Source organism: Vulpes lagopus, chromosome 7 (assembly GCF_018345385.1).
Source record: "Vulpes lagopus strain Blue_001 chromosome 7, ASM1834538v1, whole genome shotgun sequence".
In the NCBI taxonomy this organism is placed as follows: Eukaryota; Metazoa; Chordata; class Mammalia; order Carnivora; family Canidae; genus Vulpes; species Vulpes lagopus.
In genome coordinates this window covers 20,070,248-20,092,085 of record NC_054830.1, presented here as the reverse complement: position 1 = coordinate 20,092,085, position 21,838 = coordinate 20,070,248, and the positions used below count along the sequence as shown (strand labels likewise).

Genomic DNA, 21,838 nt, shown 5'->3' with positions numbered 1-21,838 from the left:
ATCATCCCACCACCTAAATAATTTCTCTCCTACCAATGGTCAAGAATTCTTTAAATGTATAGATTTTGTCAACCATATTAATTATAACAACACTGCCTGTGGGTACTCATTCACTGAGTAAAGTGGTGAGTAGAAATTACCTCACTGTTTAAGTCATTATTTCTTGCTCCTTTTTTTTTTCCTTTTGCAAGGAATAGTTCAATTTAAGGTAAAATGTTAGATATAATTCCATTACATAATTAGAGTACCTTTTTATTGGGAGTACAAAAAAGGAATCAGTGTTGGTGGACCTACTGTCAATCCAGTTAAGGACAGAGTTAAGATTATATTTATTAAGTGCCTTATGAATGATAGAAACCCCAAATGCACCAGAGTTCAGACTAGAAAGCAATAGCATCTTCTACAGAGGCTACAGGTTTGAATACTCTTGGAAGGCTTTCTAGAGAAGGCTGACCTTGACACAACCCTGAAGCACAGCAGAATTAGACAAGTGAGGAGGGAAGGAGAAGACATTATCCACACAGGAATCATAGCTTGGATCTGAGGGATGCTGAAAAGGCAGAAAAGTGTCAGGTTTTCTAGAAAAGGAGATAGAGGGGCAGCCTGGGTGGCTCAGTGGTTTAGTGCTGCCTTTGGCCCAGGGTGTGATCATGGAGACCCGGGATCAAGTCCCACATCAGGTTCCCTGCATGGAGCCTGCTTTTCCCTCTGCCTGTGTCTCTGCTTCTCTCTCTTTCTCTGTCTCTCATGAATAAATAAATAAATTTTTTTTTTTAAAAAAAGGGAGATAGAACAATTCATCACTGAATAATGATTAAACATCTACTGACCAGTACTTGTAGGCACTAAAGATACACAGAATCCTGGTCATAGAGTGATAAATGGAGCCCTTTAGGGATCATCCCATCAACTGACACAGATATGCAAGCATACACTGTAAGCAATCTGGTAAATACAACATATGACTAAGGTTCAACTGATGAGGGGAGCCCTGGTGGCGCAGCGTTTAGCGCCGCCTGCAGCCCAGGGCATGATCCTGGAGACCCGGGATTGTGAGTGTCATGTCAGGCTACTGCATGGAGCCTGCTTCTCCCTCTGCCTGTGTTTCTGCCTCTCTGCCTCTCTCTCTCTCTCTCTCTCTCTGCGTGTGTGTCTCTCATGAATAAATAAATAAAATAAAAATCTTTTAAAAATAAATAAACAGTATTTCTTTAAAAAAAAAAAAAAAAAGGTTGGGATCCCTGGGTCCTGGGTGGCACAGCGGTTTGGTGCCTGCCTTTGGCCCAGGGCGCGATCCTGGAGACCCAGGATCGAATCCCAACGTTGGGCTCCCGGTGCATGGAGCCTGCTTCTCCCTCTGCCTCTCTCTCTCTCTCTCTGTGGGACTATCATAAATAAATTTTAAAAATTAAAAAAAAAAGGTTTAACTGATGAATGGATTAACAAAACATAGTATATGCACAGAATGGAATATTATTTAGCAATAAAAGGGAACGAAGTACCGACACACATGCTGATGAACCTTGAAAACATCACACTAAGTGAAACAACCCAGTCACAGAAGGCCACAGACTGACTGATTCCATTTATGTGAAATGAGAATAGGCAAATCCATAGAAATAGAAAGTAGATTAGCAGTTACCAGGAGATAGGGGGAAGGGAGAATAGGGAGTGAAGACTTAATACCTATGGGTTTCTTTTTGTAGTAATGAAATGCCCTGGAATTGGATGGTGGTAATGGTTGTATAATCTTGCAAATGTACTAAGAGCCACTGAATTGACTTAAAAATGGTGACATTTATGATATGTGAATTATATTTCAGAAGAAGGAAGGAAACGGGGGCACCTGGATGGCTCAGTTTAGCATCAATCTTGCTTTCTTTCAGCTCAGGTCATGATCTCAGGGTTGTGAGAAGGAGACTCATCGGGCTCCATGCTGGGTGTGGAGCCTGCTTAAGATTCTCCTCTGTCCAGAACACCTGGGTGGCTCAGTGGTTGAGCATCTGCCTTCAGCTCATGGCGTGATCCCAGGATTCAGAATCGAGTCCCACATCGGGCTCCCTGTGAGAAGCCTGCTTACCCTTCTGCCTATGTCTCTGCCTCTCTCTCTGTCTCTCATGAATAAAAAAATAAATAAATCTTAAAAAAAAAAAAGAAAGATTCTCCTCTGTCCTTCTCCCCCTACCCCCTACTTGCATACATGAGCGGGCTCTAGCTTTCTCTCTCCCTTTCCCTCAAAAAATAAATAAGTAAAAAATAAAAATACAAATAACACTCTGGTGACTGCATGGAAGCAAGATTAAGTAGGAAGCTGCCATAACACCGGGCAAAAGGTGGTGACACCATGAACCACAGCAGGGACAGTGAGAAAGGAGAAAAGTGGAAACATTAAAGACTGAGGACACAAAACCTGTAAGGCTTCAGGAGCCAACTGGAGCTCCATTAGGGCAGCCTTGCTCACCAATATCTCCCCAGCATCCATCACAGTCCTTGGTACATAGGGAGGGCTCCATACATTTTTTTTAAGATTTATTTATTTATTTATTCATGAGAGACATAGAGAGAGAGAGGCAGAGACACAGGCAGAGGGAGAAGCAGGATCCATGCAGGAGCCCGATTTGGGACTCAATCCCAGGACTCCCGATCATGCCCTGAGCCAAAGGCAGACACTCAACCACTGAGCCACCCAGGCAACCTGGGCTCCATAAATATTAATGAGATTGTTATTTTATTGACATTCTCTCATTATATCTTCAAAATAATACCATGAGGAAGGTAATGTTATCCCCATTCACAAAGAAGAAACCTAAAGTTTATTAGAGAGGTTAAGTGACCTATCCCAATTATACCCAGCTAAATAGTGGTAGTTCAACTCAGACTTCTAACTCTAAGTTCTTATCGATGGCCCAGGTTTCCAGCTTGAACAATGGTGTAGGTAATACTGTTGTTAAATAATAAAATGCCAGAAACAGCTGGAAAATGAAATGGGGTCAGAGATACAGATTTGAGTGTCCCTGCCATACTCTGGTAGCTGAAGTCCCAAATATGTAAGAGACTCAGGGAGTATGTGTAGAGGGGGAAGGAGAGTAAAGGAAGGCCAAACCATGAGGGAGTGGAGAAGAAAGCCTGCAGATAAAGTCGTAGAGGCAGAGGAAGAACCAGCCAGGGGAGTATGCTATTCAGGAAAGACATCAGCAAGATGGGCATAATCAAGAGTCAAAAACTACAGAAATTTCACATATGGAGGGATCATGGAACCACAAAGACATTTTAGAAGGAATTCTAAAAGGAACTGAAGGCTGCCTGGTGTTTCCGAAACCTGGTGCTTTTCAGGGCATCAGAATATGAAGACCTTATTAAAAATACATAGTTCCCAAGTTCCTACCAATAGTGATCTAGTATAAGTGCCTCGGTCTCATGAAGCCTCTGTTTTCTCATCTCTAAACTGCAAATAATAGCATCAAAGTCATACTGTTATTCTAAAGACTTTATATGCATTAAAGAAGCCCCACAGATAATTATGACACTATTTGAAAACTGGTTTTTAGAAATCACAGCTACAGGAACCACAGGACTTTTAACTGGAGGTAGATGGGTGAAAGACAATCCTTTTGTGAAGAACTGCAAAGATTGAAGAATGGAGGAAGGAAAATCAGCTGTCACAACCCTGGACTAGACTTAAAGGGCTTGAGTTAAGGGAAATGCAAAGAAAGCAGAAAAAAATTAAGAAAGGGTAAGGCATTATCAAGGAAAATTCAAAAGAATTTTCTGCACAGGAAGGAATACGAGGAATTAAATAGGACTCTGGGGGGGGGATCCCTGGGTGGCTCAGCGGTTTGGCGCCTGCCTTCAGCCCAGGGTGTGATCCTGGGATTGAGTCCCACATTGGGCTCCCTGCATGGAGAAATAAAGAAAGAAAGAAAATAAAATATTTAAAGAAAAATAAAATCATAAATAAAATAAAATCATAAAGAAATAAAAATCTTTAAGATAGAGAGAGAGAGAGAGAGAGAGATAGGACTCTGGGGCTTAAAATCTAGATGATTCCAAGAACAATGGCATACCTTCACCAAAATCAGGAAGAACAGAAGGGTACTTGGTTTGGGAAGGAAAAAATAAATTCACACAAGGTATTCAATAAAGAACGAGTGAAAATAAACATCAAAGAGTTAACTGGCAGTAAATGTGTTCTGAATAGGAAAGCAGTAAATCAATTAAGAATATGGGCTCTGAAAAAATAAATAAATAAAAAATAAAAAAAAGAATATGGGCTCTGAGATAAGATGGTCTGGGTCAGAGTCCTAGCATTGCCACTTCCTATCTAAAGAACATTAAAGAAGTTCCCTAATTTTGCTAAGCCCACATTTAATTTATAAAATGAGAATAATGAAGTGTATACTTCATATAAGATTTTTTTAATTAAATGAAAAAATAATTAGCACATTGCCTAGCACACGGTAAGTTAAATTTCTTTTTTTTTTTTAAGATTTTTATTTATTTATTCATGAAAAACACAGAGAGAGAGACAGAGACATAGGCAGAGTGAGAAGCAGGCTCCATGCAGGGAGCTCAATGTGGGACTTGATCCCAGGATTCCAGGATCACGCCCTGAGCCGAAGGCAGACACCCAACTGCTGAGCCACCCAGACACCCCAGTTAAATTTCAATAAATGTGATTACCTTTAGCTATCCCATAATGGCACAGTGTTAACAAAGATTCTTCAGAGAAGCTAAGTCATATTATTCAAGAGTCAGAAAAATCTCACAACTCTGAGACAGGACAGGAAAGGAGAGGATTATTTGAATTTTGAAATCAAGGAATTAGTACCCATCTGTACCATTTCACAATCCAGGCCTTCTTTATTCTTGACTATGTAATTATCACATCTTTTGAACACTCAGGTTTAAAAACATTTCTGTAAATGTTCTTACCTTGAAGCAAAGTCCACTTTATTTTTTTTTTAAGTTTTAATTTATTTATTCATGAGAGACACACAGAGAGAGAGAGAGAGAGAGAGAGAGAGAGAGAGAAAGGCAGAGACACAGGCAGAGGGAGAAGCAGGCCCCATGCAGGGAGCATGACATGAGACTCGATCTCGGGACTCCAAGATCACGCCCTGGGCTGAAGGCGGTGCTAAACCGCTCAGTCACCTGGGCTGCCGGCAAAGTCCACTTTAGTTCAGGCACTTATTCCATCAGTATTTATTGCAAAACTATAAGCAAAACAAATTGTATTAGAGACTGTATGATGCAAAACTACACATAATGTAAATGTGGTACCTGTACTAAAGGGGATTACAAACTAGAAGGTAAAAAAACAAAAAAACTTATGCAAATATATGAAACCAGGCATACTGTGAAACGTCACTGAAATAACGCCAGTCATGAAGAGTCGGAAGAGGGAGGACTCAATTCCACAATGTGGATGAAGTGGTCACCTGAACTAAGCCTACAAAGATGGTCATAATTTCAATGGCCCAAATACAGGTTTGAGGAAACAACATGAATACCACCAAAGGATACAATGTGAATACAGATACAAAGCTGAAAAGGCCCAAAGATGTGTTCCAGGAAGAGCCAGAAATCAAGATTACCTGAAGATCTATCCATGAGGTAACTAGCCCTATGCTGACGACAAATGAGAGCAAAGAGTCACAGGGTAAAGCCTGGATTTCCCAGAAGAGGCCCTGTGGGGAAAGTCAGAAACTTGTTTGGGGAGCAGAATGGTGGCTCTGGTTCCATCTATGCTGAGGACATTTCTAAAACTACCTTTTCACAGCTGATAGGCCTTTAAAGCTACAGAAGACTTCAGACTCTAATCCAGCCCTTCCGTCCTTCTGCCTAAGGACATCAAGACCAAGAGAGATGACTGAACTGCCTAAGCCATGACATTAGTGGCCAAGATGGAGTTGCAACCCTAGTTTGCAGACTCAATTCAGCGCACTTTACACTCATCCCACTGGCCAGACAGAAATGTCCAAAAGTCAAGATGAAATGTAGGTTTGCTGCTTGGAAAAGAAACCACAGTTATAGAATTGAGTCACCTGGACAGACTGAAGTGGTGGGAGTGAAAAAGCAAGGTCTCTGAGGGCCAGGAATGGAAGAGAAAAACAACAAATCTGGGTTACATCCATATCCAGGGGGATAAAAGGAAGGGCTTTTACAAAAGCACATCTGAGAGACAGGCAGAGAATCAAGACAATGTAGAACCCTAGAAGTCAAGGTCAGTGTTTCCTCTTCAGCTAAAACATACATGTTCAAAAATTATCTGCTGAATGAATGAATGAATGGAGAAAGACAAGAGTGAGACAAAAAAATGTTTCTGCCTCACATAGGTAAAGCACTGTGCTAAACACTTTATGTAGGAATATATATTATAATCTCACAATAATCCTATGAGATAGAATTATCATGATTATCCTCACTACCATTCAAGAGGAAAAAAACATGCTTATAAACTACCCAAATTAAACAGCAAGTATCAGAGCCAGGATTAAAAATCAAGTCCAGCAGTGCCTGGGTGGCTCAGGCTGGTAAGTGTCTGTCTTCAGTTCAGGTCATCATCTTACCTGGGATTATGCCCCACATTGGGTTCCCTGTTCAGCAGGTAGTCTGCTTCTCCCTCTCCCTCTGCCCCTTCTCCCACTTGTGCTTTCTCTCTCTCATTCTCTCTCAAATAAATAAATCTTTTAAAAAAACAATAAAATAAAAAATCAAGTCCTCACAAGTCAGGAAATAGTGTTAATTTTTATTAGGGTAGAAAATGGCAAGGTAATGTTTAAAAAATAGAATGTTCTTATTAAAAAAAAAAAAAAAGAATGTTCTTATTAGTAAGGCATAGTGACAATGTCTGAAATTTCGCTTTGAAATATGTCAAAAAGGGGGATCCCTGGGTGGCGCAGCGGTTTGCGCCTGCCTTTGGCCCAGGGTGTGATCCTGGAGACCCGGGATCGAATCCCACGTCGGGCTCCCAGTGCATGGAGCCTGCTTCTCCCTCTGCCTGTGTGTCTCTGTCTCTCTCTCTCTCTCTCTGTGACTATCATAAATAAAAAAAATTTTTAAAAAAATGAAATATGTCAAAAAGAACAAAAAAGCGGGGAGGACAATTGAGAGAAAAAATTGGAGAAATGTTGATAATTGTTGAAATTGGGTAACGGGTACATGGTATTCATATACTATATTCCCTGTTGTTGTTGTATATGTTTGAAATTTTCCATAATAAAAACTCCACTCCTGGGGATCCCTGGGTGGCGCAGCAGTTTGGCGCCTGCCTTCGGCCCAGGGCGCGATCCTGGAGACCCGGGATCGAATCCCACATCGGGCTCCCGGTGCATGGAGCCTGCTTCTCCCTCTGCCTGTGTCTCTGCCTCGCTCTCTCTCTCTCTCTCTCTCTCTCTCTGTGACTATCATAAATAAATAAAAATTTTAATAAAAAAAAAAAAAAAAAAAAAAAAAAAAAAAAACTCCACTCCTGCGTGGCTTCCCTCCCTGCAAAGATGGTGGAAAGTGAGTTGGTCAAAAGAAGAAACAAACATCAAGAAAAAAAATCACTGTCCCAGCAATAAGGAATTCACCTCAGATAGTGTTCAGAAGAAATGCAAGACCAGAAGCCAGACTACAAAGCATTAAGAGACATAGATAAAACAGGTGGTAAGGAAATGGCAGTAAAATTGCACTTTAGATAAGAAACAGGGATAAGGGGCGCCTGGGTGGCTCAGTCAGTTACACATCTGCCTTCAGCTCAGGTCATGATCCCAGGGCCCTGGGATCAAGCCCGGAATTGGGCTCCCTGGAGCCTGCCTCTCCCTCCTCCTCTTCCTCCCCCCTGCTTGTGCTCATGTTCTCTCTCCCTCTGTCAAATAAAATGTTGGAAGGAAGGAAGGAAGGAAGGAAGGAAGGAAGGAAGGAAGGAAGGAGAAAGAAAGAAAGAAAGAAAGAAAGAAAGAAAGAAAGAAAGAAAGAAAGAAAGAAAAGAAAAGAAAAGAAAAGAAAAGAAAAGACGAGACGAGACGAGACGAGACGAAACAAAACAAAACAAAATGAAACAGGGATAAGAAAGAGAAGACTAGGGTGACATGAGAGGCCCAGAACTAAGTAAAGTTACTATGGTTCTACCTTACATGTACATAAAAAACAAAAGGGGAGAGGAGGATAGGAAGATGCTAGAAAGGAGACACTGATTAATCAACTAATTAATCAATCAATTAATATATACAAACACATGAAAAGACGCTCATCCTCCTCAATAAGAAAATGTTACCCAGGCTTCAAAAAAAAAAAAAAATCAGTTCAAAATTAGGCTTCAAATTGGCAAAGATTAAAAATATTGATAATGTTCAGTGATAAAGGAGAACGATAAATACAATCTTTTCAGTTATTTGGTATTATCTCGAAAAATTTTAAACATGCATATCCTTTTTTTTAAGGTCTTATTTATTTGAGAGAGAGAGTCAGCACACACAAACAGGGATGAGGAGTAGAGGGAGAGGGAGAAGCAGACTCCTCACTCAGCAGGGAGCTGATGTAGTGGGATCAAGACTGGAGCCAAAGGCAGAAGCTCAATTGACTGAACCACCCAGGCACTCCAACATGCGGATGTTTGGCACAGAAATTCCACTTGTAAGACAGTACAAAGAACTATACCAAGTATAGAAATATGTATACAATGTATACAAAGAGTATAAAGATACATATACACAAGGATCCTTGTAGCTACAAAGACAGAAACAAATGTCTATCACCAGGGGACTAGAAAAATTGAGACAAATATATAATATAATATGTAACTATTAAATATATGATAGATATGTGTATTAAACATGGGGAAATGCCCAAGATAAAAGCATTAAATGGAAAAAAGTCACAGAAGAGTAGATACATTGTAATCCCTTTTCTGTAAAAAGGAATTACTTTACCTCTCTTCCTCTCACACACATATACATGTACCCTTACACACATTAGCATACACAGTGGGAAAAAATGTGGATATAGGTCAAAAAAAATTTTTAAGATTTATTTATTTATTTGAGAGAAAGAGAATGAGCACACAGACCCACAGAGAGGACGGGCAGAGGGAAAGGGAGAGTCTTAAGCACACTCTGCCCCATGCAGAGTTCTATCTCAACCACCCCAAGATCATGACCCCAGTCAAAATAGAGCAATTTTTAATGGTACTTTATACTGAGACACAGGATTATGGATTTCTTTCCTTATTTAAAAAGGCCTAGGGATCCCTGGGTGGCGCAGCGGTTTGGCGCCTGCCTTTGGCCCAGGGCGCGATCCTGGAGACCCGGGATCGAATCCCACATCAGGCTCCCAGTGCATGGAGCCTGCTTCTCCCTCTGCCTGTGTCTCTGCCTCTCTCTCTCTCTCTCTCTCTGTGACTATCATAAATAAATAAAAATTAAAAAAAAAAAAAGGCCTAATTTTGCTGTACTCAAATACGACTAGTATAATCGGGGGGGGAGGGTAAAAAGCCAAGGATTTTCCAAAAGTAAAAGACTGAGCGATCAAAGTGTCATGATAGAAAGGTTAGGGTTGAAAAAATAGGGAGCAGGAGCCTTAAAGTGAGGTCACAGTCAAGAAAGAGGAAGATGGAGAGTAGGTAGACCAGGGCCTATGGAAAAAATGAGCCTTGAGGTACCTGGCCAGCTCAGCTGGTGAAGCTGCAACTCTTGATCTCAGGGTTGTGGGTTTGAACCCAAGTTAGGTATAGAGAATACTTAAAAATTTTAAAAAGAAAAAACGAGCCTTGGGAAACATACAAGCAGTTGCTATGGGAAATGCCCTGAGAAGGCAAAGGAGTAGTACCATGAGGGACAGACAGAGCTCAACTCAGGGGGGAAGTGGGAACTGCTGTCAATCAAGACATCCCATTTTCTTGACTCCCCCAAAACACTTAGCAGCCTAGGATTGGTTAGCAAAAGAAGCCCTGGGATCAAATCCCGCATCAGGTTCCCCGCAGAGAGCCTGCTTCTCCATCTGCCTATGTCTCTGCCTCTCCATGTCTCTCATGAATAAATAAATGAAATCTTAAAAAAAAAAAAAAAAAAAAAGAGGGCAGCCCGGGTGGCTCAGTGGTTTAGCACAGCCTTCAGTCTAGATGATCCTGGAAACCTGGGATCGAGTCCCATGTTGGGCTCTCTGCATGGAGCCTGCTTCTCTCCTTTTGCCTGTGTCTCTGCCTCCTCTCTCTCTCTCTCTCTCTCTCTCTCTCTCTGCGTGTCTCATGAATAAATAAATAAAATCTTAAAAAAAAAAAAGAATTTTTTCCCAAACTTTATTTTGGTCCAATTGCTATACATCATCACATTAGGAGGAAGATCACTACTAGTGTCAACTATTGCAAAAACATCTCGACCTGGGCAGCCCAGGTGGCTCAGCAGTCTAGCATCGCCTTCAGCCCAAGGCCTGATCCTGGAGACCCGGTATTGAGTCCCACATCGGACTCCCTGCATGGAGCCTGCTTCTCCCTCTGTCTGTGTCCCTGCCTCTCTCTCTCTCTCTCTCTCTCTGTGTGTGTGTGTGTCTCTCATGAATAAATAAATAAAATATTAAAAAAAAAAATCTCCACCTGGCTCTAGTTTTTCTCTTGAGCACTAAGTGATCTGTGAGGAAGGTGGGGCTTCCTCTAGGTTCCTCCCCCATCCAGCTCTTTCAAAGTTTCCTGGCTGTTGTTAACAGAACAGGTGGTCTACGCCCTGTGTGGCACTACCTTCTTTGTGTGTACCTTGTACTGGCCAGAAGCCTGAAATAATAACTGTAACCCAGAGTGAGCCCAAACGATATCCTATAAAGATATAAATGGGGTCCTAAACTTAGAATCAGAAAATCTGGCATCAAGTCCCAGCTTTTCTTCTTTTTTTTTTTTTTTTTTTTTTTTTATTTTATTTTTATTTATGATAGTCACAGACAGAGAGAGAGAGGCAGAGACACAGGCAGAGGGAGAAGCAGGCTCCATGCACCGGGAGCCCGATGTGGGATTCGATCCCGGGTCTCCAGGATCGCGCCCTGGGCCAAAGGCAGGCGCCAAACCGCTGCGCCACCCAGGGATCCCCCCAGCTTTTCTTCTTATTGGCTTTGTGCACTTGAAAGCAAGCCACTTTGTCTCTTTGTTTTGCTTCCCCATCTGTAAAATGGCACTACCTGCCTCATAGGGTTGTTGGAAGGGCAAAGTAAAGGAAATGTATATTAAAGTATTTTATGAACTATATCATTCATATGCAAGGTATAATTATCATAAAGCAAACATTTTCATTTCTGCCTATGTACAACTTTCACTGATGGTATCTTAAGACCATTAAGTGGGCACTGGTACTCCCAATGTGTCTATCCTGGCTGAAATGATCCTTGTTTTTATTGCTTCTAACCTATAATATAACAATTTCCTTCTCAAAATCTCAACACTCCTCACAAAATATCTTCAACTTAACAGCCGCTTGCCATAGTTAACACGTCTTAAACTTTGCTTCAGTTTTCCTTATATCAATTTTTATCTTTAACTACAGTTACTTTTCATGCTTTCCTTTTCTGCAGTCTGTTATGTTTGTTACCTGCATGAAACAACTGCATTAAATAGGCTTTAAAAAGGTTCCTCAAAAAATAAATAAATAAATAAATAAAAAATAAAAAGGTTCCTCATACCTAGCCCTTCAGTGGGATTCCTATGTGGTCTGATCAACCATGAAAACTAAGTCAAAGTAATTTAGATAGTACACTCCCAAGTTAATTTACCAAGAAGAACCAAGAGGGTGACTTAATGAATCAGCACAATTCCATAATTTCTAGGTTAGTAACTCAGAACACATAGCCTCCTACCAAAGAATTAATTCATTAGTTTCAGTGTTAGTCCGGTATTAAGCTGAGCAAAGAACTAGTGTTACAGATAATTTCATAGTCACTGAACTCAAATTCCTGAATAAAGTTTGGGCAAATAATCCTTTATCCCTGAGAATGCTGATATTGAGCTCAACTTCCAAAAGAAAAAGTCACAACATACTGGTGTTAAATCCATTACCCACTCCCAGGCTGGCTGGCCACTAGTGTCTGGAGACCTTGTGACCCAAACTGACTAATCGCTCTTCTTCACACGAGAACAAAGTCCTCAGAGCAGTAAATGGCCAAAGGAACATCTAGATAATACCAATGAAAAACTTTTATTTCTTCCAAAGCAAACTGTTCTAAGACCCAGAGAAAGCAAGGAATAGCCCCCCAGCCTGAAACCAAAAACATATGGAATAAGCAACACATTTTCAAGCAAAATACTACTTTTAACAACATGGAAGTACAAAGGCAGAAGCACTATTTCAGCTAGGATGAGATGCAGCCATAAAATCAGAATTCTCATCACACCACCAGATCCATAAGGAATGACTTCCTTCATTCATTTTGCATTCAACCAACATTTACTGAGTACCTTTTCTGTGCCAGAGATGGTTAAGTATTAGGATATAAGGATAAACAAGACAAGGTCCTGCTCTCAAGTAGGGCACAACCTACCATGGAAAACACACAAATATACCAAAAGTTAAGAGAACAGTCTAATTATGAAAGAAGCTTAAGCAGATTGCAATGGCCACACAAAGAAGCATTCAGCTTAATCTAGAAAGAATCAAAGAATCTTTTAAGAGATAGTGGTGCCTTAATTCTTGGTAAATGCAAGCCTAGGAGTCAGAAAATCACTAGAATGGAGAGGAAAATTAGCAGGAGAAATATCCTATGCATGCCAGGACCCTTAAGGAGTTTACTATCACTAGGGCCTCAAGTGCCAGAGAAATTGTGGCAGAGGAGGGACTAGAAAGGAAGATGCAGAAGAGGCTAGGTCATAAAGGTCCTTCTGAGATGTTGGAGTAGAGACATACCAGGATCTAGATGTTCACCATATTTTAAGGTCAAAGGAATACTATTTACTTTTTTTTTTTTTTTAAGATTTTATTTATTCACAGAGACAGAGAGAAAGAGGGAGGCAGAGACACAGGCAGAGGGAGAAGCAGGCATCTTACAGAGAGCCTGACGTGGGACTCGATCCAGGGGCCCAGGATCACGCCCTGGGCTGCAGGCGGCGCTAAACCACTGCGCCACCCGGGCTGCCCTATTTACTTTTAACTGGAGTTAAAGACCAGCCAGAATGGAGGGGGAATTTGACTGAGGAAGACTAGAAGAGATTTGGGGCCAGTTATTTCTAATCAGTTCTATCAGGCTCATATTTATTTTTCTCTTGACTTTTTTTCCTCTCACAGTGGAAAAAAATAAAACTGAACAATTCTGTAACAAAGGCTGTGAACCTTCTGTTCGTCAAAAACATTTCTGAACAGAGTGCTATATTCTATCAAAATAGACCAAATTAGAGAGAGATGACAAATCCCTCCAGCATCTGGAGTCTTCCTAGCAGAAAGACAAAACCAGGTCTCTGATAAGACGAAAACTATAGAAACATCCTGACCATGGCCTACACAGGACATCATGCTGCCTGGCATGGAAATGCTTACAGTTCTCAAAACAAGGACATACCGAACAGTTACCTCCTGGCTTCTCCATAGAAACTGCCAGGAAAAAAACCTACCAGTGCCAGGAATGACCTTGGACTTTATAGTATGATCTCCTCCCCACCAGTACTAGATAAAGACTACCTCGACAATTCTCTCACCTGTCCAGAGTGCAAACAGGTATAGGCAGCAGGCTGCCTTCCTCAACAAAGAAACTGAGCCCCTCATCCACACATGGCACCCAGCTATATTCCTAATTAATACTACTGAGAATAGTGCCACCATTACTACTTCTAACTACACTAACAGCTACTAACAACAACACACTACTACTAACACCAAGTACTGACCACCCACAAAACACTAGGCCCTCATCTCTAGTCCTCAATACAATCTGCAGAGAAGGTTATAGTAACCCTACTTTACAGATGAAAAAAATAAAATAAAAAACAAGGCTCAGAGAGGCTAACAGCTTACCCAGGTCAAAAAGCAAGCAAGAGGTGGAGGTGGGGTGACTCTAAAGATATGCCCTCCCTATTGTACTAGGTATCTCAGAACTTTCCTAACTAAAAAAAGCAAAAACTCTGAGCTTTCTTTCCAAGAGTTCCTGAAGCTGATCCATTTGACTAAAAGGTAGTCAAATCAAAACAACATATGTAAGCTAGTTTTTATTTTCTTTGATCAAGTGAATATTCTAGATAGAGAATAAAAGGTATTTCAAAGAATTTGTTATGTGAATGCCTTGCTTTTAAATTTCTTCATTTATTTTTGCCCAAAATATAAACACAGAGAAGACAGCAAAGGATAGAATTTCATTCTACTAGATCAGAATGGAGATTAGCAATTAAGGCAAAAAAAAAATTTTTTTCAAATAAAATTTACATTATATTTTACGCAATGAATAACAAAGGGCAAGCAATTTCAAAGAGACTGAGCCTTACCTCAATCTTATTCCTCCTGTTCTAGGGGACAGCACTCCAAGTGATCAGCAGATATTCCCAGCCTACATACAGTGAACCAGACAAAGGGGATAAGCAACGCCTTCATGCTCCCAAACCACAGTGGAAAGGAAAGTGTGATGGCTTCCTGGGGAACCCAAGCACATATACAGTATTCATAAATCACTTTTCATCCAGACACACAGAAACAAAATGTTACCTGTGGTTTGTCTACAGAAATACTTAGTTAAGGGGTGTATTTAAATGAAATCATGCAAAAACAATCCCATACCAATGTAGCTAACCTTTTTCATGGAAATATATAACCAATTGTCAATAGTCAAAATTAATACTGTATAAAAACTTCATTCAACAGTTTTACCAATTAAGAGCTTCATATACTTGAATCACTTCTTCCTTCACAGGCCTATAGCCCCTTCTGAACTAAGAGCTACTATTAAAATGTCAAAAATATCACCATTGTGGAGATGCCCTACACGGTATCTCGCACAATTCAACAGATATTGGTTTATGAAAAAATTAATGATTTAAAATAGAAAATTTTTAAAGGAAAAAAGAAATGAAGGGAAATAAATGATTTTTTAAAGATTAAGGGGGAAAAAAAACAATCCCAGAACTATTAGTACAACTACAGATAGAATTACCTCACATTCCACCTGAAAATTTATAGTATACTCCAGTACCTCTTAACACTAAATAAACTCAGAAGGTGCAATGACTCTGATACTGTTTTTTCCATCTAGGATTTGATACCTCATCTACAGACAACACACCAACTTTTGTCTGAATACTACAAACAGAGCTCTGGTGTACAGCTGCAGGCCTCAGAGCTGGAGTTTGCACACTGCCTTTGAATAATACAGACGAGACACAGTGTACAGACCAAACTCACTGAAGGCGGATAACACTTCTAGTGAAGATAACGTCCTGTGAGAGCTCAAATAGCAGTCACTAAGATTTAACAGATTTAACATAATGACTTCGTGGCAGTAGGAGAAAACGAAGTTTCATGAATTTGGGGATACAAAGAACTTCTAACAACATAAACAGTTAGGGTCTTCACATCCCCCTCTAGAGTTGCACACATTAAACAATGACACAAAAGTCAGTGAAAAAGGGATCTTAAATTAATCTAGATTTATAAGGATTGGACTGAAAACCCCTATAATTTACATATATCACAGTGTCTAAGTTTGTCTAGCATTACAAACAATAGCCCCAGTGCTGAAAAGAAAGTATGAGTCACAATTCAAAAACAGGAGGAAAAAAAAAAAAAAAAAAACTGAACAGAAGAAAGCTTTGGATCCAAATAACCACACACACACACACACACACAAAAAAAAATTATTTACTTAAAATATTGTCAATGACAGCCACCATTCTGACTCGGGAGTGAGAGGGAATGATTTCACACTACCTTCTTCTACTCAGGAACAAGCTCCTCCAAACCCCCAGAAGCCCTTCCCATTCCCATCCACCTTGGTGTCCTGCCACTGATAGAGTCAGCCACATCCACCAGCGAGCACTGGAATTCAAACAGATCTGAGTCACCCACTCCCCCGCAGGAAGAGGTCATTCTCTATCGGGAAGCCCACTCTGCGAAGTTCTTGATCATCTCCCCAGGCTGCCACCACCATGGCCCACATAAAGCAGCCTACCAAACTCGGCAGCCTACCCACACACTCCTCTACACTCTCGAAATCACAACTCCGGCCTCATCCTATCGCCAAGGTGGCCAACGCTACTCACCGTGGCACTCTTGTGACACTCGGGTCCCCCGCCCGAGAATCTCTCAACGCCAGGATGCACCTGGGCCCCGGAGAATCAACTCCCCCGTGCGGGGCTGAGCTCCTGCCTTTCCAGGAACTAAATCCCTGGACACCCACCCCCACCCCACCACCCCCACCCCCACCCCACCCCCACCCCCACCACCACCACCACCACCACCACCACCAACCCGCCCCGCCCGCAGAGAAGCTAAACTCTCAGCGCCTCTTCTCCCCAGCCAGACTCCATCTAGTCCGCCAAGTTCACAGACCTCGGGCGGCGGCGGCGGGGAGGGAGAAGACCCACCGATGCGCCTTAGGGGCCAGGCACAGTGAGGCCCCTAGAATTCCAAACGCAAGCACCACCACCACCACCACCCCACCCCACCCCACCCCACCCCACCCCCAGCCACCCCACTACGGTCAGCCTCCAGGGCGTCCGCATCCAGCGTCAAGAGCGCACGCCGCTGGAGTTAGTCTCCGTGCCCCTGTGACTCCCTTTCCTGGCCACCACGATACAAAATAGAAGCCACCGAGGCCCCAGGTCGAGGCCAAGACCGCCCCCCTCCCCCCCACCAGGCTCCGGCCACTGGAGTGTCCCAGTGAGGATCCAGCTCCCCAAGGCCCGGGCCGCGGGGGCCGGCTTGCTGCCCCAGGCCGCTCAGCGCCATGGGCCCGGGCGGGCCGCGTCCCCACTCGGTCCCCATTGTTGCGGGTCCCGGCGGCCCGAGCCGGGAGCCGGGGGCCGGCACCGGCACTCACCTCCCGCGCCGCGGCTCTGGGCCGCGCAGGGCCGGCAGGGCCAAGTGGCCGCGCGTCCCGCGGCTCCGGCGGAGGCGGCGTCGGCGCCCGGCGGAGGCGGGGGTGGCGGCGGAGGCGGGAAGCGGCCGGCCAGGCCCGGGCGCCGCGGGCTGGCTCCGGCCGAGCGTCGGTCTTCTCCGGCGGCGGCGCTCGCAGGCTCCGCTCGCGGTCCGCGCCAGAAAGCGTCCCCCTCCCGGCCCGCGCGCCCGGCCGCCCGGACGGGAACACACGCCGCCGACAGTAAAGTTCCGCTGAGAGCCGCCCGGAGGCCGTTCTCCCCCAGCGCCGGGTGAACCGTGATTCTTCCCTCCCGGATAGAGCCATCTCTGCCACAGATGACCGTTTCAGGAGTGAAAGCGGTACGAAAATACCAGGCCTGAATCCACCTGGGAACGGTTCCGGGGTGGGATCGACAGAATGGGTCTGCACCCCGCCAGCTACAGTAGCACCTGGCTGCTAAGTGCTTCGACTGAACCTGGGTCCTCTTCGCTCTTCACGTAGGGGAGGCTTGTTAGGATTGAACGAGATGATGCAAGTGCCTGGCACGGAGATGCGGGGCCCAACATTGGGGCCCGATCATTGGTGATGCTGCTAATGATGACTGCTGCTATTACTACCATCTCATACAGAGGTTGTGCACAGCCCTCAAGGACCCTTGACATTGATGCGCACCCTGTAACTCTCGGTTCACACACACACACACACACACACACACACACACACACCTCCTTTCTTTTCCTATTGACTGAGGCTATCTTCAGAACCCCCTTAAAGGGAAAAGAAAGGGCTTTTATAATCACTGACACGGGGACAAGAGGTAAGGATGCAGATTCTCCTCCCTTGAGTTGGGAATTGCTGCCTTGTGGGCTCTAGTTAATGAGAAGAGTGTACTGTGTCAGCTCTCTCCCTACAACCTCAGGTTTTCCTCCTCCCTGCTCCTCCTCCTCCTCCTCCTCCTCCTCCTCCTCCGAGGAAGTGAACATCGGCAAGATGATTTAAAAAAAAAAAAAAATCTAAAGACGGATCTTTTTTTGGAAGGTTTGTTTTGTTTTCTTTATAAAATCAAGAGGATAAAAAATCTTTTCTCTTTCCCACTTCCTTTTCCTTCTAGGCCTTCACACCTCTGGATAGCAGACATAGTTATTTTCGGAACAAATTAGGTTATAAAAGTCCAAGTGTGTGTTCCAAACTATTGATGGGAATTTAGATCTGCAGAGGTCCTCCAAAAAATGTTATTGCTTTTCCATGTTCTCAAATGTCCCATTCTCAGTTCTGTGGCTACTGAGACTCAGGACATTTTGCCTTGATACCCTTCTCCCTTGTCTGAAGGGACTTTCCAGAAAGGCTCTGATATCAGTCACTTGCACCTGAATAAAATTTTGTCACTGTGTCACACACTTATACATTTCCTTTTAGATTATCCCCTGGGAATAGGGAAAGGGCTCTGTCTAAAGGCATTTTGATAACCATCTGGAAACGCAGGCTCCTGGATTAGAAAGCAGCTCTCTCAAAGCCTCTGGAGGCTCTCTGCTCCCTCAAGTAAAAGGACTTCATCCTATGCTCTTAAAAGACAAAGGATCCCTCAAAAGCTCATTCACTTTTCTTAGCATCCTGAGGTCAGATCAAAACTCTGATGCCTCCTTGCTCCAGGTCTTGAATTTTCCCAATTGGCCTCTTAGTTTGGACTCTTTGTGTGACACATAAAGCAGATTTGGTCTCAAGGATTGAAGCAGGTTTAGATAAGAACCCTTAAGATAACCAAAGTGAGAAAAAAGAAACCAGTGAAGCTAGGCAGATGCTTGGAAAAGGAATCATATTGTTTATCTCCCCTCTAAAAGACCAAATACACAACCATCAAAAACACAAACACTTACCTTCCTCCTTTGTTACTGAGATTGGAGCAACAAGGGCCAGCACTTGCTCCCCTTCTATTCCCTCTTCCCAAGATGCCATTGTCCTTCTGTGACATCACTATTTCCTTTCCTTCCAGGAGCTTCCTTGACTACTTGGATAATATTATGCCCTCATGATCACCTCTAGGGATCATAGTATCCCCAATTCACCTATAGGAAATGGATTCTATTAGGAGGAGTCCCTAGAGTGAGTTAAATGCATACCTTCTTGTTGATGGCCCTGTGTTCAAGAGAGGTTTAAAAATCTGGATCTTCCTGCTAAAATTAGGGAATTCACCAGCAATTTGCTAATCAATCAGAAGCTAGAACTAGGCCTCCTCCATCACTGTGAACTCACACTTGGAAAAAAACACCCCCTACCTTTCCCCTGTTTCACCAGCTCCTCATTCCATAGGAGCCAGCTTAATCCTTCCTCCACCAGCCAGACTTCCATCCCATCCCCACTTCTGGATGCCAAAGATCCCAGATGCCATGATCACTCTGAACCAGGTTCCAAAATGGCAGATGATTGTATTTCTTTCTTCAACAGCCATCTTATTCTTGGAATGTTTTTTTAAACTATCTGCTTACACACCACTTCCTTCATACTAGATTATAATCTCTAGGAGACTTTTTAAAGAAATCCACCAAAGTCTAATGAAAGCCTGGCAAAAATTGCTATACCATAAAATTCCACGTTCAGCAATTATTTATTGAGTATGAGGCACTGCTGGATGCTAGAGAATAGTAATAAGACATGCCAAACATAACTATAAGCATTTTATAGGTATTAACTCACTTAATCCTTACATTGACATTGTGAAGTATATACAATTAGCATCCCTCCAAAGTTGGAAAAACTAAACCTGAGAAAAAGGAGGTTGGGGTTTGAGTACAGAACACTTAGGGCCAGAGTCCACTCATAATCACACACTAAAGTGAATGAAGAATTGAGCTTGGAGGACTCTCCTCTGTAGAGTGTGAACTAATAAAATCCTGTTCCATGTGGATGTTCATTCAGCAGATATTTATTGTCCTGTCCCCAAACTGTATTTCAGATGCTGATCTAGGCCCTGAGGAGCACAGCACTGAACAAGAGAAAACATATCTCTGCTCTGAAGTAGCTCTTCTAAACCGGAAAGATAAACACTACAAAATCAAATTCTAATGATTTCTGAAAAGAACATACAACAGAGATCTGTATGGGAGAGGCAGTCAGGAGAGGGGAGACATTGGATAAGACCCTGATGAGGTAAGACCCTGAATGCCAAGAATGCTAGAAAGACACACATAAAGGCTCAGGGAAAAAGAATTCTATGCAGAAGGACCAGAGAGCAGGGGCAGCACGGTGTGTAGTGAGAGTCCCAGACGATTATCCTAGAGAGAAGTGGCCTGTAACTCTGCTCCCAGATTGCATGGTTTTGAGACATCACTTTTAGGGTTCGCCCTGGAAAGGGTGTGAAAGATGCTGTAGATCAACTGTCCTAGGGAAGCAGCACAGATTACTGTACCTGATAATTGACCATGTATATCTGTTAAGTCCATACACAGTTGTCATGGAAACAGTTGCTTTTAAGAAAGAATATTTCCATTCAGTTCCATCAACTCTATCCGCTTCCTCAGAGAAGCCCTCCATGACTACCTACCCAGTCTAAGTAGCTGCCCAGGCACCATTTTACCACCCTATTTTCTCTATCTGCGGAGAATTTAATGCTATCTGATATTCTTCTTCATTGGCTTATCATCTCTCTCCCCTAATTAGATTGTGAAGTCCATAGAACAAAGAACTTTGTCAATGTTATCAAGATCCCCAAGACCTAGAAGAGGTACAGAAAAACTCAATAAATATGCTTACCAAGCATGAATATGTGTTGGGCCCATCCTTGAAGCAGGCCTATGAGGCACTGGAGATGAAAGGGGAGGAAATAAAGAGCCCTTGGACTTTCTGGCATACCTGGTGGAACTTACCTGAATCCTGATACCCTACAGAATGAGGTCGTTTCTCCAAATCATGGGCTATGGGAAAGTAAAAGGGGTGGAAAGAGATCCCCTGCACTGGGCGGGGATGTAATGAAATGGAAGACTTTCCAAAAAGAACCCTTAAGGATAAGGCCTTGGGGAACAGCATGGGGAAAATCGGGGAAATAGAAAGATAAGAAAAAAGCCATCTTACCTCTTAACTATAGAGAATCAACCAATGGGTATCAGAGGGGAAGTGGGTGAAATAGGGATGGGGATTAAGGAGTGTACTCGTTGTGATGAACACCAGCGATTAAAATAGAAACCTCAAGGGCAGCCCCGGTGCCTTAGCAGTTTAGCACTGCCTTCAGCCCAGGGCCTGATCCTGGGGTCCCAGGATCGAGTCCCATGTTGGGCTCCCAGTATGGAGCCTGCTTCTCCCTCTGCCTGTGTCTCTGCCTCTCTCTCTCTCTCTCTCTCTCTCTCTCTCTCTGTGTCTCTAATAAATAAATAAAATCTTTAAAAAAAAATAGAAACCCCAAAAAATAAAAATAAAAGGGACACATGGCTCAGTCAGTTGAGTATCCAACCCCCGATTTTGGCTCAGGTCATGATCTCGGGGTCATGGGATGGAGCCCCATGTTGGGAATCTACGCTCAGCAGGGAGTCTGCTTGAAGTTCTCTCTCTCCCTCTCCTTTTACCCCTCCTTTTTTAATCATGAAAAGGCCAATTTGGATGCTTTTTCATTTTTCTCACCTAATTGCTCTGACTAGAACTATAATTGACCATGTATATCTGTTAAAATAAATAATTCTTTAAAAAAACAAAAATAAATCATCCTAGCTGGACTTCGGGATTTGGCTTGATAGGTTGGGATGTATAACTTCTGATAGCTCTTTAGTGGCCACTCCTAGATCACCTCAGAGCCAGAGGTTTGGTGGGCTGGGTGGGAAATGCAAAGGAGTCTCGACTTAAA

At 42.9% G+C, this 21,838-nt stretch overlaps 1 protein-coding gene across 3 annotated transcripts in view; it reads right to left on the bottom strand.

Moving 5' to 3' along the window:
- RAD54L2 (RAD54 like 2) overlaps positions 1–17,183 on the bottom strand; it is a 123,982-nt gene extending 106,799 nt beyond the window's left edge. The window contains exons 1-2 of one of the 3 annotated variants that reach the window (XM_041761072.1): positions 16,972–17,183; positions 14,426–14,570 (exon numbers count right to left, since the gene is read on the bottom strand). The gene's annotated coding sequence lies outside the window, so the exon portion shown is untranslated. The remainder of the gene's footprint in view (positions 1–14,425; positions 14,571–16,971) is intronic. The other 2 variants (XM_041761073.1, XM_041761071.1) reach the window with 2 other exon arrangements.
- Between the last annotated feature and the right edge of the window lie 4,655 nt (positions 17,184–21,838).